The sequence below is a fragment of the Ranitomeya variabilis genome, chromosome 1 (assembly GCF_051348905.1).
Source record: "Ranitomeya variabilis isolate aRanVar5 chromosome 1, aRanVar5.hap1, whole genome shotgun sequence".
NCBI lineage: Eukaryota > Metazoa > Chordata > Amphibia > Anura > Dendrobatidae > Ranitomeya > Ranitomeya variabilis.
The window spans coordinates 739142038-739157407 of record NC_135232.1 but is presented as its reverse complement, the minus strand read 5'-3'; the positions used below and the strand labels follow the sequence as shown (position 1 = coordinate 739157407).

Sequence of the window (15370 nt, the reverse complement as noted above, 5' to 3'; positions counted from 1 at the left end):
TGTGCCCCTGCCTGGTGTTGTCCTCAACTGAATAAAGCTGAGCTTCAACCTTCTGCTCCAAATTACCATTTTAAAAAATGCAATAGGCTTTTCCGGCCTACTAAAGGTGTCTGTCTGTGTGCCCCTGCCTGGTGTTGTCCTCAACTGAATAAAGCTGAGCTTCAACCTTCCGGCTCTCATTAAGTGGTTTTTTTAAAAAAAAATGGTGGTTAGGGCCTACTAACGGCTTCTGCCCCTCCCTGGTGTTGCCCTCAACTAAATAAAGCTGAGCTTCAACCTTCTGCTCCAAATTACCATTTTAAAAAATGCAATAGGCTTTTACGGCCTACTAAAGGTGTCTGTCTGTGTGCCCCTGCCTGGTGTTGTCCTCAACTGAATAAAGCTGAGCTTCAACCTTCTGCTCCAAATTACCATTTTAAAAAATGCAATAGGCTTTTCCGGCCTACTAAAGGTGTCTGTCTGTGTGCCCCTGCCTGGTGTTGTCCTCAACTAAATAAAGCTGAGCTTCAACCTTCTGCTCCAAATTACCATTTTAAAAAATGCAATAGGCTTTTCCGGCCTACTAAAGGTGTCTGCCCCTCCCTGGTGTTGTCCTCAACTGAACAAAGCTGAGCTTCCACATTCTGGCTTTCGCCCTATACTATCAGATATTAAACTGCATTTGGCCTACTAGTGTGGTTAGGCCCTTGAAACAGTGTCTGCTGCTCTTGGGTTTGCTACTCCACTGAACAAAGCAATGCCGCCTGTTTAGTCCTGTTACCAATTTTGAACTGCATTTAGCCTACTTTATTCTTTGGCCCTATATCTGTTTCCTCCTCATCCTGCCCATTGCCCAGCCACTGCTAAATGAGTCTGCTGGTACATTGACCTAGACCACTACATTCCCCTTGTACTCTACACAGCCAGAATCTGACCCTGCTGAAAGTAAGGTTCCCCTTCCCGCATGTTATACCACCTTACACAGGGACAAAGAGGAAGGTGCAGATGAAAGTGCAGGTTCCTTCATCAGGTGGGGGGGCATACTCGTTGGCGACGTCACTGGCACAGGGCCCCTCAGAGTACGCAAAAGTGTCGCTGCTGGTGGGAGGCGCCCCCGCCATGCAAACACACCGCCGTACTTTGAGGGGCCCTGTGCCAGTGCCAATGCGAACGAGTGGGCCCCCCCCTGCTTGCTCAGGATCACAGCACTTGCAACGTTTAAATACTTACCTTTCCCTGCAACACCGCCGTGATGTAGTCCGCATTTCCTGGGCCCACGAAAAACTTGAGCCAGCCCTACTCCCCCCACAACTTTCCCCCAATTCCCTATGCCCAACTATTATTATACAGTTAATTAAGATTGGCAAGCTTCAGAAACAAGAATGGATGTTTTTGGCATTAAAATGGGCACTGTAGGTGTTTTCCTGGCCTCCACTCACTGCCGACTATGCTTCCCCATTGACTTGCATTGGGTTTCGTGTTTCGGTCGATCCCCGACTTTTAGCGATAATCGGCCGACTGCACTCGACTCGACTCTGGACAAAATCGGGTTTCCCAAAACCCTACTCGATCTTAAAAAAATGAAAGTCGCTCAACCCTAGTCACTACTTCCCTTCCGAGCCCCGGCATGTGCCCAAACAGTGGTTTACCCCCACATATGGGGTATCAGCGTACTCAGGAGAAACTGGACAACAACTTTTGGGGTTCAATTTCTCCTGTTACCCTTGCAAAAATAAAAAATTCTGGGCTAAAAAAATATTTTTGAGGAAAGGAAACACATTTATTATTTTCACGGCTCTGCGTTATAAACTTCTGTGAAGCACTTGGGGGTTCAAAGTGCTCACCACACATCTAGATAAGTTCCTTGGGGGGTCTAGTTTCCAAAATGGAGTCACTTGTGGGGAGTTCCTACTGTTTAGGCACATCAGGGGCTCTGCAAATGCAACGTGACGCCCGCAGAGCATTCCATCAAAGTCTGCATTCCAAAACGTCACTACTTCCCTTCCGAGCCCCGGCATGTGCCCAAACAGTGGTTTACCCCCACATATGGGGTATCAGCGTACTCAGGAGAAACTGGACAACAACTTTTGGGGTCCAATTTCTCCTGTTACCCTTGCAAAAATAAAAAATTCTGGGCTAAAAAAATATTTTTGAGGAAAGGAAACACATTTATTATTTTCACGGCTCTGCGTTATAAACTTCTGCGAAGCACTTGGGGGTTCAAAGTGCTCACCACACATCTAGATTAGTTCCTTGGGAGGTCTAGTTTCTAAAATGGGGTCACTTGTTAGGGAGCTCCAATGTTTAGGCACACAGGGGCTCTCCAAACGTGACATGGTGTCCGCTAATGATTGGAGCTAATTTTCCATTCAAAAAGCCAAATGGCGTGCCTTCCCTTCCGAGCCCTGCCGTGTGCCCAAACAGTGGTTTACCCCCACATATGGGGTATCATCGTACTCAGGACAAACTGGACAACAACATTTGGGGTCCAATTTCTCCTATTACCCTTGGAAAATTAAAAAATCCTGGGCTAAAAATCATTTTTGAGGAAAGAAAAATTATTTTTTATTTTCACGGCTCTGCGTTATAAACTTCTGTGAAGCATCTGGGGGTTATAAGTGCTCACTATGCATCTAGATAAGTTCCTTGGGGGGTCTAGTTTCCAAAATGGGGTCACGTGTAGGGGAGCTCCAATGTTTAGGCACACAGGGGCTCTCCAAACGCCACATGGTGTTCGCTAACGATTGGAGCTAATTTTCCATTCAAAAAGTCAAATGGCACGCCTCCCCTTCCGAGCCTTGCCGTGCACCCAAACAGTGGTTTACCCCCACATATGAGGTATCAACATACTCAGCAGAAATTGCCCAACAAATTTTAGGATCCATTTTATCCTGTTGCCCATGTGAAAATGAAAAAATTGAGGCTAAAAGAAATTTTGTGTGAAAAAAAAGTACTTTTTCATTTTTACGGATCAATTTGTGAAGCACCTGAGAGTTTAAAGTGCTCACTATGCTTCTAGATAAGTTCCTTGGGGGGTCTACTTTCCAAAATGGGGTCACTTGTGGGAGCGCTCCAATGTTTAGGCACACGGGGGCTCTCCAAACGTGACATGGTCTCTGCTAGCGATGGAGATCATTTTTCATTCAAAAAGTCAAATGGCGCTCCTTCCCTTCCGAGCCTTACCATGTGCCCAAACAGTGGTTTACCCCCACATGTGAGGTATCAGTGTACTCAGGAGAAATTGTCCAACAAATTTTAGGATCCATTTTATCCTGTTGCCCATGTGAAAATGAAAAAATTGAGGCTAAAATAATTTTTTTGTGAAAAAAAAGTACTGTTTCATTTTTACGGATCAATTTGTGAAGCACCTGGGGGTTTAAAGTGCTCACTATGCTTCTAGATAAGTTCCTTGGGGGGTCTAGTTTCCAAAATGGGGTCACTTGTGGGGGAGCTCCAATGTTTAGGCACACGGGGGCTCTCCAAACGCGACATGGTGTCCGCTAAAGATTGGAGCCAATTTTTCATTCAAAAAGTCAAATGGCGCTCCTTTCCTTCCAAGCCCTGCCGTATGCCCAAACAGTGGTTTACCCCCACATATGAGGTATCAGCGTACTCAGGACAAATTGGACAACATCGTTCGTGGTCCAGTTTTTCCTTTTACCCTTGGGAAAATAAAAAAATTGTTGCTAAAATATCATTTTTGTGACTAAAAAGTTAAATGTTCATTTTTTCCTTCCATGTTGCTTCTGCTGCTGTGAAACACCTGAAGGGTTAATAAACTTCTTGAATGTGGTTTTGAGCACCTTGAGGGGTGCAGTTTTTAGAATGGTGTCACTTTGGGGTATTTTCAGCCATATAGAACCCTCAAACTGACTTCAAATGTGAGGTGGTCCCTAAAAAAAATGGTTTTGTAAATTTTGTTGTAAAAATGAGAAATCACTGGTCAAATTTTAACCCTTATAACTTCCTAGCAAAAAAAAAATTTGTTTCCAAAATTGTGCTGATGTAAAGTAGACATGTGAGAAATGTTATTTATTAACTGTTTTGTGTCACATACCTCTCTGGTTTAACAGAATAAAAATTAAAAATGTGAAAATTGCGAAATTTTCAAAATTTTCGCCAAATTTCCGTTTTTTTCACAAATAAACTCAGAAATTATCGACCTAAATTTACCACTATCATGAAGCCCAATATGTCACGAAAAAACAATCTCAGAATCGCTAGGATCCGTTGAAGCGTTCCTGAGTTATTACCTCATAAAGGGACACTGGTCAGAATTGCAAAAAACGGCAAGGTCATTAAGGCCAAAATAGGCTGGGTCATGAAGGGGTTAAACTTGTTATCAGTATAAAAAGACACCTGTGCACACCCTCAAACAGTCTGACTCTAAACTCCACTATGGTGAAGACCAAAGAGCTGTCAAAGGACACCAGAAACAAAATTGTAGCCCTGCACCAGGCTGGGAAGACTGAATCTGCAATAGCCAACCAGCTTGGAGTGAAGAAATCAACAGTGGGAGCAATAATTAGAAAATGGAAGACATTCAAGACCACTGATAATCTCCCTCGATCTGGGGCTCCACGCAAAATCCCACCCCGTGGGGTCAGAATGATCACAAGAACGGTGAGCAAAAATCCCAGATCCACACGGGAGGACCTAGTGAATGAACTGCAGAGAGCTGGGACCAATGTAACAAGGCCTACCATAAGTAACACACTACGCCACCATGGACTCAGATCCTGCAGTGCCAGACGTGTCCCACTGCTTAAGCCAGTACATGTCCGGGCCCGTCTGAAGTTTGCTAGAGAGCATTTGGATGATCCAGAGGAGTTTTGGGAGAATGTCCTATGGTCTGATGAAACCAAACTGGAACTGTTTGGTAGAAACACAACTTGTCGTGTTTGGAGGAAAAAGAATACTGAGTTGCATCCATCAAACACCATACCTACTGTAAAGCATGGTGGTGGAAACATCATGCTTTGGGGCTGTTTCTCTGCAAAGGGGCCAGGACGACTGATCCGGGTACATGAAAGAATGAATGGGGCCATGTATCGTGAGATTTTGAGTGCAAACCTCCTTCCTTCAGCAAGGGCATTGAAGATGAAACGTGGCTGGGTCTTTCAACATGACAATGATCCAAAGCACACCGCCAGGGCAACGAAGGAGTGGCTTCGTAAGAAGCATTTCAAGGTCCTGGAGTGGCCTACCCAGTCTCCAGATCTCAACCCTATAGAAAACCTTTGGAGGGAGTTGAAAGTCCGTGTTGCCAAGCGAAAAGCCAAAAACATCACTGCTCTAGAGGAGATCTGCATGGAGGAATGGGCCAACATACCAACAACAGTGTGTGGCAACCTTGTGAAGACTTACAGAAAACGTTTGACCTCTGTCATTGCCAACAAAGGATATTTTACAAAGTATTGAGATGAAATTTTGTTTCTGACCAAATACTTATTTTCCACCATAATATGCAAATAAAATGATAAAAAAACAGACAATGTGATTTTCTGGATTTTTTTTTCTCAGTTTGTCTCCCATAGTTGAGGTCTACCTATGATGTAAATTACAGACGCCTCTCATCTTTTTAAGTGGTGGAACTTGCACTATTGCTGACTGACTAAATACTTTTTTGCCCCACTGTATATATATATACATCCCAGCAGAAGCCCCTCATATATATATACAGCCCAGCAGAAGCCCCTCATATATATACAGCCCAGCAGAAGCCCCTCATATATATACAGCCCAGCAGAAGCCCCTCATATATATACAGCCCAGCAGAAGCCTCTCATACATATACATCCCAGCAGAAGCTTCTCATATATATACAGCCCAGCAGAAGCCTCTCATACATATACAGCCCAGCAGAAGCCCCTCATATATATACAGCCCAGCAGAAGCCTCTCATACATATACATCCCAGTAGAAGCCCGTCATATATATACAGCCCAGCAGAAGCCTCTCATATATATACAGCCCAGCAGAAGCCCCTCATATATATACAGCCCAGCAGAAGCCTCTCATACATATACATCCCAGCAGAAGCCCGTCATATATATACAGCCCAGCAGAAGCCTCTCATATATATACAGCCCAGCAGAAGCCCCTCATATATATACAGCCCAGCAGAAGCCTCTCATACATATACATCCCAGTAGAAGCCCGTCATATATATACAGCCCAGCAGAAGCCTCTCATATATATACAGCCCAGCAGAAGCCCCTCATATATATACAGCCCAGCAGAAGCCTCTCATACATATACATCCCAGCAGAAGCCCGTCATATATATACAGCCCAGCAGAAGCCTCTCATATATATACAGCCCAGCAGAAGCCTCTCATACATATTCAGCCCAGCAGAAGCCCGTCATATATATACAGCCCAGCAGAAGCCTCTCATACATATACATCCCAGCAGAAGCCCGTCATATATATACAGCCCAGCAGAAGCCTCTCATATATATACAGCCCAGCAGAAGCCTCTCATACATATACAGCCCAGCAGAAGCCTCTCATACATATACAGCCCAGCAGAAGCCTCTCATATATATACAGCCCAGCAGAAGCCTCTCATACATATTCAGCCCAGCAGAAGCCTCTGACATATAGAGCCCAGCAACAGTCTTTGATATAGACAGCCCACATTTCTACAATATACATACATACATACATATGTACATATTTTAATCTTTAATGCCCTTTCAGGACTTTAAGGGCTGACAAGGTCAGATATACTGCGTGAATTGGACTTTAGTGACATCATTAGTGATTTTGCAGCACGAAAATCAAGGAAAGTGCCCGGATTGCAAAAAATGAGTGATTTTACCTGAATTACTCTGCATAAATGATTTTTGTAAATAAACTTGCGTTCGTTTCATTTTGTGTTTTTGCATTACATATTGCAGCACCTTGAAAAATGGGCCTCCCTCCAAAATGGGCCCCGAGCCACCCACCTCTTAAATCCGGCCCTGATGGTCGGTGCAAATGACAGTCAGTCTAATAAAAGTCATCACCCGTTAGAGTATACATCGAATTTTATTGAAGAAACCTCCCAATGATAACAGTATAATCTCCAAAATGAATAAAAACTCAAAATGCACTGTTCCAAGTTATTAGGCACAGTAGAATTTCTAAACATTTGATATGTTTTAAAGAACTGAAAATGCTCATTTGTGGAATTTGCAGCGTTAGGAGGTCACATTCACTGAACAAAAAAGCTAATTTTCACACCTCCAGGAACCTTAAAGGGCCCTACCAGCTGTTTCCCCATGATTCCGGCCCAAAACATGACTCCTCCACCTCCTTGCTGATGTCACAGCCTTGTTGGGACATGGTGGCCATCCACCAACCATCCACTACTCCATCCATCAGGACCATCCAGGATTGCTCGACACTCATCAGTTAACAAGACTGTTTGAAAATTAGTCTTCATGTATGTGTGGGCCCACTGCAACCATTTCTGCTTGTGAACACTGTTTATGGGTGGCCGAATAGTAGGTTTATGCACCACAGCAAGCCTTTGAAAGATCCTACACCTTGAGGTTCGAGGGACTTCAGAGGCACCAGCAGCTTCAAATAACTGTTTGCTGCTTTGTAATGGCATTTTGGCAGCTGCTCTCTTAATCCAATGAATTTATCTGGCAGAAACCTTCCTCGTTATGCCTTTATCTGCATTATCTGCATGAACTCTGTCTGTACTCTGTGTTTCAGTCACAAATCTCTTCACAATATGATGATCACTCTTAAGTTTTCATGAAATATCTAATGTTTTCATACCTTGTCCAAGGCATTGCACTATTTAACACTTTTCAGCAGCAGAGAGATCCTTTTTATTTCTCATATTGCTTGAAACCTGTGGCCTGCTTCATAATGTGGAACATCATTTTTAAGTAGTTTTCGTTTAATTAGAATCACTTGGAAAACTAATTATCACATGTGTTTAAGATTGATTTCAGTGATCCATTGAGCCCTGAGACACAATACCATCCACAAGTTTATTTGAAAAACAAATGTCTGCAAATTGAGATACTGATTTGGCTTTTATCCTAAGTCATATTGCACGACTCGTTAAAGGGTTGATTGTGACTTGTAGGATCGCTACTTCCAACAGGTGGCGCTAAAGAGTTAAGTCCTCTTTTTCTCAGAAGAGGCAATTTGCATATTTGAAAAACAAAAATTTAAATCTTTTTGACACTTAAATCCAATTTGCATAATAATTTGGAACACAGTGTACAGTGATTCTATAGGCTCCAGTGCACCATGGAGCATATCAGATCACTATATAAAGTGATTATATAGGCTCCTGTATGCCATGGAGCAGATCAGGGCACTATATACAGTGATTCTATAGGCACCTCTACACTATGGAGCAGGTCAGAGCACTATATACAGTGATTCTGTAGGCTCCTGTATACCATGGAGTGGCTCAGGTCACTATATACAGTGATTCTATAGACTTCTGTACACCATGGAGCAGATCAACTCAATATGTACATTGATTCTATAGGCACCTATACACCATGGAGCAGATCAGGACACTATATACAGTGATTATATAGGTGCCTGTACACTGTTGAGTAGAACAGGTCACTATATACAGTGATTCTATAGGCCCCTGTGCACCATGGAACAGATCAGGTCACTGTATACAATAATTCTATAGGCTCCTGTGCATTATAGAGCAGATCAGGGCACTATATACAGTGATTCTATAGGCTCCTGTGCACCACGGAGCAGATCAAGGCACTATATGCAGTGATTCTATGGGTGTATGTACACCACGGAGCAGATCAGGTCACTATATACAGTGATTCTATAGGCGCTTGTATAGTATGGAGCAGATCAGGTCACTATATACAGTTATTCTATAGGCACCTGCGCACCATGGAGCAGCTCAGGTCACTACATACACTGATTCTATAGGTGCCTGTATAGTATGGAGCAGGCAGATCATGGCACTATATACAGTGATTCTATAGGCACCTGTGCACCATGGAGCACCTCAGGTCACTATATACACTGATTCTATAGCTGCCTGCATAGTATGGAGCAGATCAGGTCACTATAAACAGTGATTCTATAGGCGCCTGTATAGTATGAAGCAGCTCAGGTCACTTTATGCAGTGATTCTAAATGCTCCTGTATAGTATGGAGCAGATCAGATCACTATACAGTGATTCCATAGGCACCTGTGCACCATGGAGCAGATCAGGTCGCTATATAGTGATTCTATAGGTGCTTGTACACTATGGAGCAGATCATGTCACTATATATGCTGATTATATAGGTGCCTGTACACTATGGAGCAGTTCAGGGCACTATATACAGCGATTCTATATGCACCTGTATATTATGGAGCAGATCAGTTCATTATATGGCCCCTCTCATCAGTTCCTGGATCACTTTGCCACCTGGCTTCCACACTCTCTCTCCTGTGACACTCCAACCTTAATATGGGTGATTTCAACATGCCCATTGCTTTTCCCCTCTCCCCATCTGCTTCTCACCTTTTTCTCTAACCTCCTCTTTCGGCCTCTCGCAGCATACTAACTCTCCAATGCATGAAGATGGAAACTCCCTTGATTTGGTCTTCTCCCAGCTTTGCTCAGTGGATGATTTCACAAACTCCCCTCTCCCGCTCTCTGACCACAACCTTCTTTCATTCTCTATCAAGAACTGCTATCCCGCTCAGGTCACCCCCACTTTCCACACTTATAGAAACATACAGGCCATTAACACCCAGAAACTTATGAAGAACTTGCAGTCCTCATTGGCCCCAATCTCCTCCATCTCATGTCCTGATTCTGCTCTGAAGCATTATAATGAAACCCTGCAAAGTGCCCTGGATGAAGCTGCACCTCCTATACATAGAACAACTCGGCACAGATGGCGACAACCGTGGCACACTCTGCAAACACGTTTCCTGCAGCGGTGCCGAATGTCTGTGGAGAAAATCTAATCTACTCGAAGATTTCATCCATTATAAGTTCATGCTAAAAACATATAAAGGTACCGTCACACTAAGCAACGTCGCCAGCGATCTGTGACGTTGCAGCGTCCTAGGGAGCGATATCGCTGTATTTGACACGCAGCAGCGATCAGAATCCCGCTGTGAAATTGCTGGTCGCTGCTAGAAGGTCTGCACATTATTTGGTCGCTAGGTCGCCGTGTATCGCCGTGTTTGACAGCAAAAGCAACGATACCAGCGATATTTTACACTGGTAACCAGGGTAAACATCGGGTTACTAAGCGCAGGGCCGCGCTTAGTAACCCGATGTTTACCCTGGTTACCAGCGTAAAATGTAAAAAAACAAACAGTACATGCTCACCTGCGCGTCCCCCAGCCTCTGCTTCCTGACTCTACTGATCGCCGGCCCTAAACTGAAAGTGAAAGCACAGCGGTGACGTCACCGCTGTGCTGTTAGGGCCGGAGCTCAGTCAGCGTCAGGAAGCAGAGGCTGGGGGACGCGCTGGTGAGTATGTGCTGTTTGTTTTTTTAACTTTTAAGCTGGTAACCAGGGTAAACATCGGGTTACTAAGCGCGGCCCTGCGCTTAGCAACCCGATGTTTACCCTGGTTACCAGGGGACCTCGGCATCGTTGGTCGCTGGAGAGCGGTCTGTGTGACAGCTCTCCAGCGACCAAACAGCGACGCTGCAGCGATCGGCATCGCTGTCGCTATCGCTGCAGCGTCGCTTAGTGTGACGGTACCTTAACTCTGCCCTTCACCTCTCCAAACAAACCTATTTCAACACCCTCATCACCTCGCTGTCCAATAACCCTAAACGTCTCTTTGACACTTTCCAGTCCCTACTCAACCCAAGAGTGCAGGCCCCAACCACGGATCTCCGCGCTGACGATCTGGCCAATTACTTCAAAGAAAAAATTGACCACATTCGACAGGAAATCATCTCCCAATCTCTTCATACCATGCACTGTCCTCCCTCCCCCACTGCATCTAGTTCACTCTCTGACTTTGAACCAGTTACAGAAGAAGAAGTAATCAGGCTCCTTGCATCTTCTTGCCCAACCACTTGCACCAGTGACCCCATTCCGTCACATCTCCTCCAGTCCCTTTCCCCGGCTGTCACCTCTCACCTAACAAAAATATTCAACCTTTCTCTCACTTCCGGTATTTTTCCCTCATTTAAGCATGCATCATACATCCATTACTTAAAAAACCATCCCTCGATCAAAACTGTGCCGCTAATTATAGACCTCTCTCTAATCTTCCCTTCATCTCTAAACTCCTCGAACGCCTGGTCCACTCCCGTCTTACCCGCTATCTCTCAGATAACTCTCTTCTCGACCCTCTTCAATCTGGTTTCCGCTCTTTACACTCGACTGAAACTGCCCTCACTAAAGTATCTAATGACCTACTAACAGCTAAATCTATTTGTCAATACTCCATGCTAATTCTCTTGGATCTCTCCGCAGCTTTCGACACTGTGGATCATCAGCTCCTCCTCACTATGCTCCGCTCCATCGGCCTCAAGGACACCGTTCTCTCCTGGTTCTCCTCCTATCTCTCTGACCGCTCCTTTACTGTATCTTTTGCTGGTTCCTCCTCCTCTCACCTTCCCCTTACTGTTGGGGTTCCTCAAGGATCAGTTCTAGGCCCCTTCCTCTTCTCTTTGTATACTGCCCCTATTGGACAAACAGTAGATTTGGTTTCCAGTACCATCTCTATGCTGACGACACCCAATTATACACTTCTGCTCCTGTTATCACGCCGACCTTTTTAGAAAACACCAGTGATTGTCTTACCGCTGTCTCTAACATCATGTCCTCCCTCTATCTGAAACTGAACCTGGCAAAAACTGAACCTCGTGTTTTCTCCCTCTACTAACCTACCTTTGCCTGACATTGTCATCTCCATGTGCGGTTCCACCATTACTCCAAAGCAACATGCCCGCTGCCTTTGGGTCATACTTGATTCCGGAGCTTTCATTCACCCCCCACATCCGATCACTGACTCGCTCTTCTTATCTGCATCTCAAAAACATTTCTAGAATTCGCCCTTTTCTTACTTTCGACTCTGCAAAAACTCTTACTGTCTCACTTATTCATTCTCGTCTGGACTATTGTAACTCTCTACTGATCGGTCTCCCTCTTACCAAACTCTCCCCGCTCCAATCTATCCTGAATGCTGCTGCCAGGATCATATTCCTCACCAACCGTTACACCGATGCCTCTATCTTGTGCCAGTCATTACACTGGCTACCCATCCACTCCAGAATCCAGTACAAAACTACTACCCTCATCCACAAAGCACTCCATGGCTCAGCACCACCCTACATCTCCTCTCTGGTCTCAGTCTACCACCCTACCCGTGCCCTCTGCTCCACTAATGACCTCAGGTTAGCATCCTCAATAATCAGAACCTCCCACTCCCGTCTCCAAGACTTTACACGTGCTGCGCCAATTCTTTGGAATGCACTACCTAGGTTAATACGATTAATCCCCAATCCCCACAGTTTTAAGCGTGCCCTAAAAACTAATTTGTTCAGACTGGCCTACCGCCTCAACCTAACTATCCCTGTGTGGCCCATTAAAAAAAACAAACAAACAAACAAACAAACAAACAAACACCATAATCAGGTTCCTCGCATCATGTTCTCATACACTTTATGCAGTTAATAGCACTCTGTGTCTGTACTGCTACACACTTAGGCAGTGAACTGGTTCATGCAGCTTTACATGAACACCCGAGCCTTAGGGTATGTGCACACGTCCAGATTTCTTGCAGAAATTTCCTGAAGAAAACCGGAAATTTTCTGCAAGAAATCCTCATTTTTTTTTTGCGTTTTTTTCGCGGTTTTTTAGCATTCTGCAAGCATAATTAGCTTGCAGAATGCTAAAGTTTTCCAAGCGATCTGTAGCATCGCTTGGAAAACTGACTGACAAGTTGGTCACACTTGTCAAACATAGTGTTTGACAAGTGTGACCAACTTGTTACTATAGATGCTGCTTATGCAGCATCTATAGTAAAAGATAGAATGTTTAAAAATAATAAAAAAAGTAAAAAATGGTTATACTCACCCAGACGATCTCCTCAGCGGCGTCTGTTCCTATAGATGCCGGTGTGGTTCAGGACCTGTGATGACGTCGCGGCTTGTGATTGGTCGCGTGAGTCACATGAGCGGTCACGTGACCAATCACAAGACAGTGACGTCATCACAGGTCCTGAACCACACCATCTATAGGAACCGAAGAGAGAGCATGCACCGGAGAGGCGGGAACACTTCTGGGTCCATCAAAGGGTGAGTATAGGACTATTTTTTATTTTAATTCTTTTTTTTTTACCAATTATATGGTGCCCAGTCCGTGGAGGAGAGTCTCCTCTCCTCCACCCTGGGTACCAACCGCACATAATCTGCTTACTTCCCGCATGGTGTGCACAGCCCCGTGCGGGAAGTAAGCAGATCAATGCACTCCTAGGTGTGCGGAATCCCTGCAATTCCGCATTTTTAATGAACATGTTGCTTTTTTTTCCGCGATGCGATTTTTTCGCGGAAAAAATCGCAACATTTGCACAAAAAATGCGGAATACCCTGTAAATAATAGGAGGCATATGTTAGCATTTTTTTCGCGTTTTTATAGCGAAAAAACACGAAAAATCCTGAACGTGTGCACATGGCCTTACACTATGGCTGGTCCAAATAACTAAAGCAATTGTTACCATCCACCTCTCGTGTCTCCCCTTTTCCTCATAGTTTGTAAGCTTGCGAGCAGGGACCTCATTCCTCCTGGTATCTGTTTTGAACTGTGATTTCTGTTATGCTGTAATGTCTATTGTCTGTACAAGTCCCCTCTATAATTTGTAAAGCGCTGCGGAATATGTTGGCGCTATATAAATAAAAATTATTATTATTATTACTATATACAGTGATTCTATAGGAGACTGTACACTGTGGAGCAGATCAGGGCACTATACACAGTGATTCTATAGGCATCTGTATAGTATGGAGCAGATCAGATCACTGTATACAGTGATTCTATTGGTGCCTGTACTCCATGAAGCAGATCAGATCACTATATACAGTGATTAGATAGGCACCTGTGCACCATGGAGCAGATCAGGCCACTATATACACTAAGTCAATAGGCGTCTGTATAGTGCGGAGCAGCTCAGGGCACTGTATAGTGATTCTATAAGCATCTGTATAGTATGGAGCAGATCAGGTCACTATATACAGTGATTCTATAGGCTCCTGTACACCATGGAGCAGATCAGGGCACTATATACAGTGATTCTATAGGCTCCTGTACACATGGAGCAGATCAGGGCACTATATACAGTGATTCTATAGGTGCCTGTATAGCATGGAGCAGATCAGGTCACTATATACACTGATTTTATAGGCGCCTGTAAAGTATGGAGCAGATCAGGACACTATATACAGTGATTCTATAAGAACCTGTACACCATGGAGCAGATCAGGTCACTATATACACTGATTCTATAGGTGCCTGTATAGTATGGAGCAACTCAGGTCACTATATACAGTGATTCTATAGGTGCCTGTATAGTATGGAGCAGCTCAGGTCACTATACACAGTGATTCTATAGGTGCCTGTATAGTATGGAGCAGCTCAGGTCACTATATACAGTGATTCTATATGCGCGTGTATAGCATGGAGCAGATCAGGTTACTATACACACCAATTCTATAGGTGCCTGCATAGTATGGAGCAGATCAGGTCACTATACACAGTGATTCTATATGCGCCTGTATAGTATGGAGACGATCAGATCACTATATACAGTGATTCCATGGGCACCTGTGCACTATGGAGCAGATCAGGGCACTATATACAGTTATTCTATAAGCGCCTGTATAGTATGGAGCAGATCAGGTCACTATATACATGGATTCTATAGGCGCTGGTGTAGTGTGGAGCAGCTCTGGTCGCTATATAGTGATTCTATAGGCGCCTGTGTAGTGTGGAGCAGCTCTAGTCGCTATATAGTGATTCTATAGGCACCTGTGTAGTGTGGAGCAGCTCTGGTCGATATATAGTGATTATATAGGCTCCTGTACACATGGAGCAGATCAGGGCACTATATACAGTGATTCTATAGGTGTCTGTATAGCATGGAGCAGATCAGGTCACTATATACATGGATTCTATAGGCGCCGGTGTAGTGTGGAGCAGCTCTGGTCGCTATATAGTGATTCTATAGGCACCCGTGTAGTATGGAGCAGATCAGGTCACTCTATACATGGATTCTATAGGCGCCTGTGTAGTGTGGAGCAGCTCTGGTCACTATATAGTGATTCTATAGGCGCCTGTGTAGTGTGGAGCAGCTCTGGTCGCTATATAGTGATTATATAGGCACCTGTGTAGTGTGGAGCAGCTCTGGTCGCTATATAGTGATTCTATAGGCTCC

General features: G+C 44.4%; 1 protein-coding gene across 1 annotated transcript in view; it reads left to right on the top strand.

Annotated features, from left to right (window-relative positions):
- The window catches only part of TRAF3 (TNF receptor associated factor 3), a 160327-nt gene that overhangs the window by 44931 nt on the left and 100026 nt on the right, over positions 1–15370 (top strand). The gene's annotated exons all lie outside the window — the stretch shown is intronic.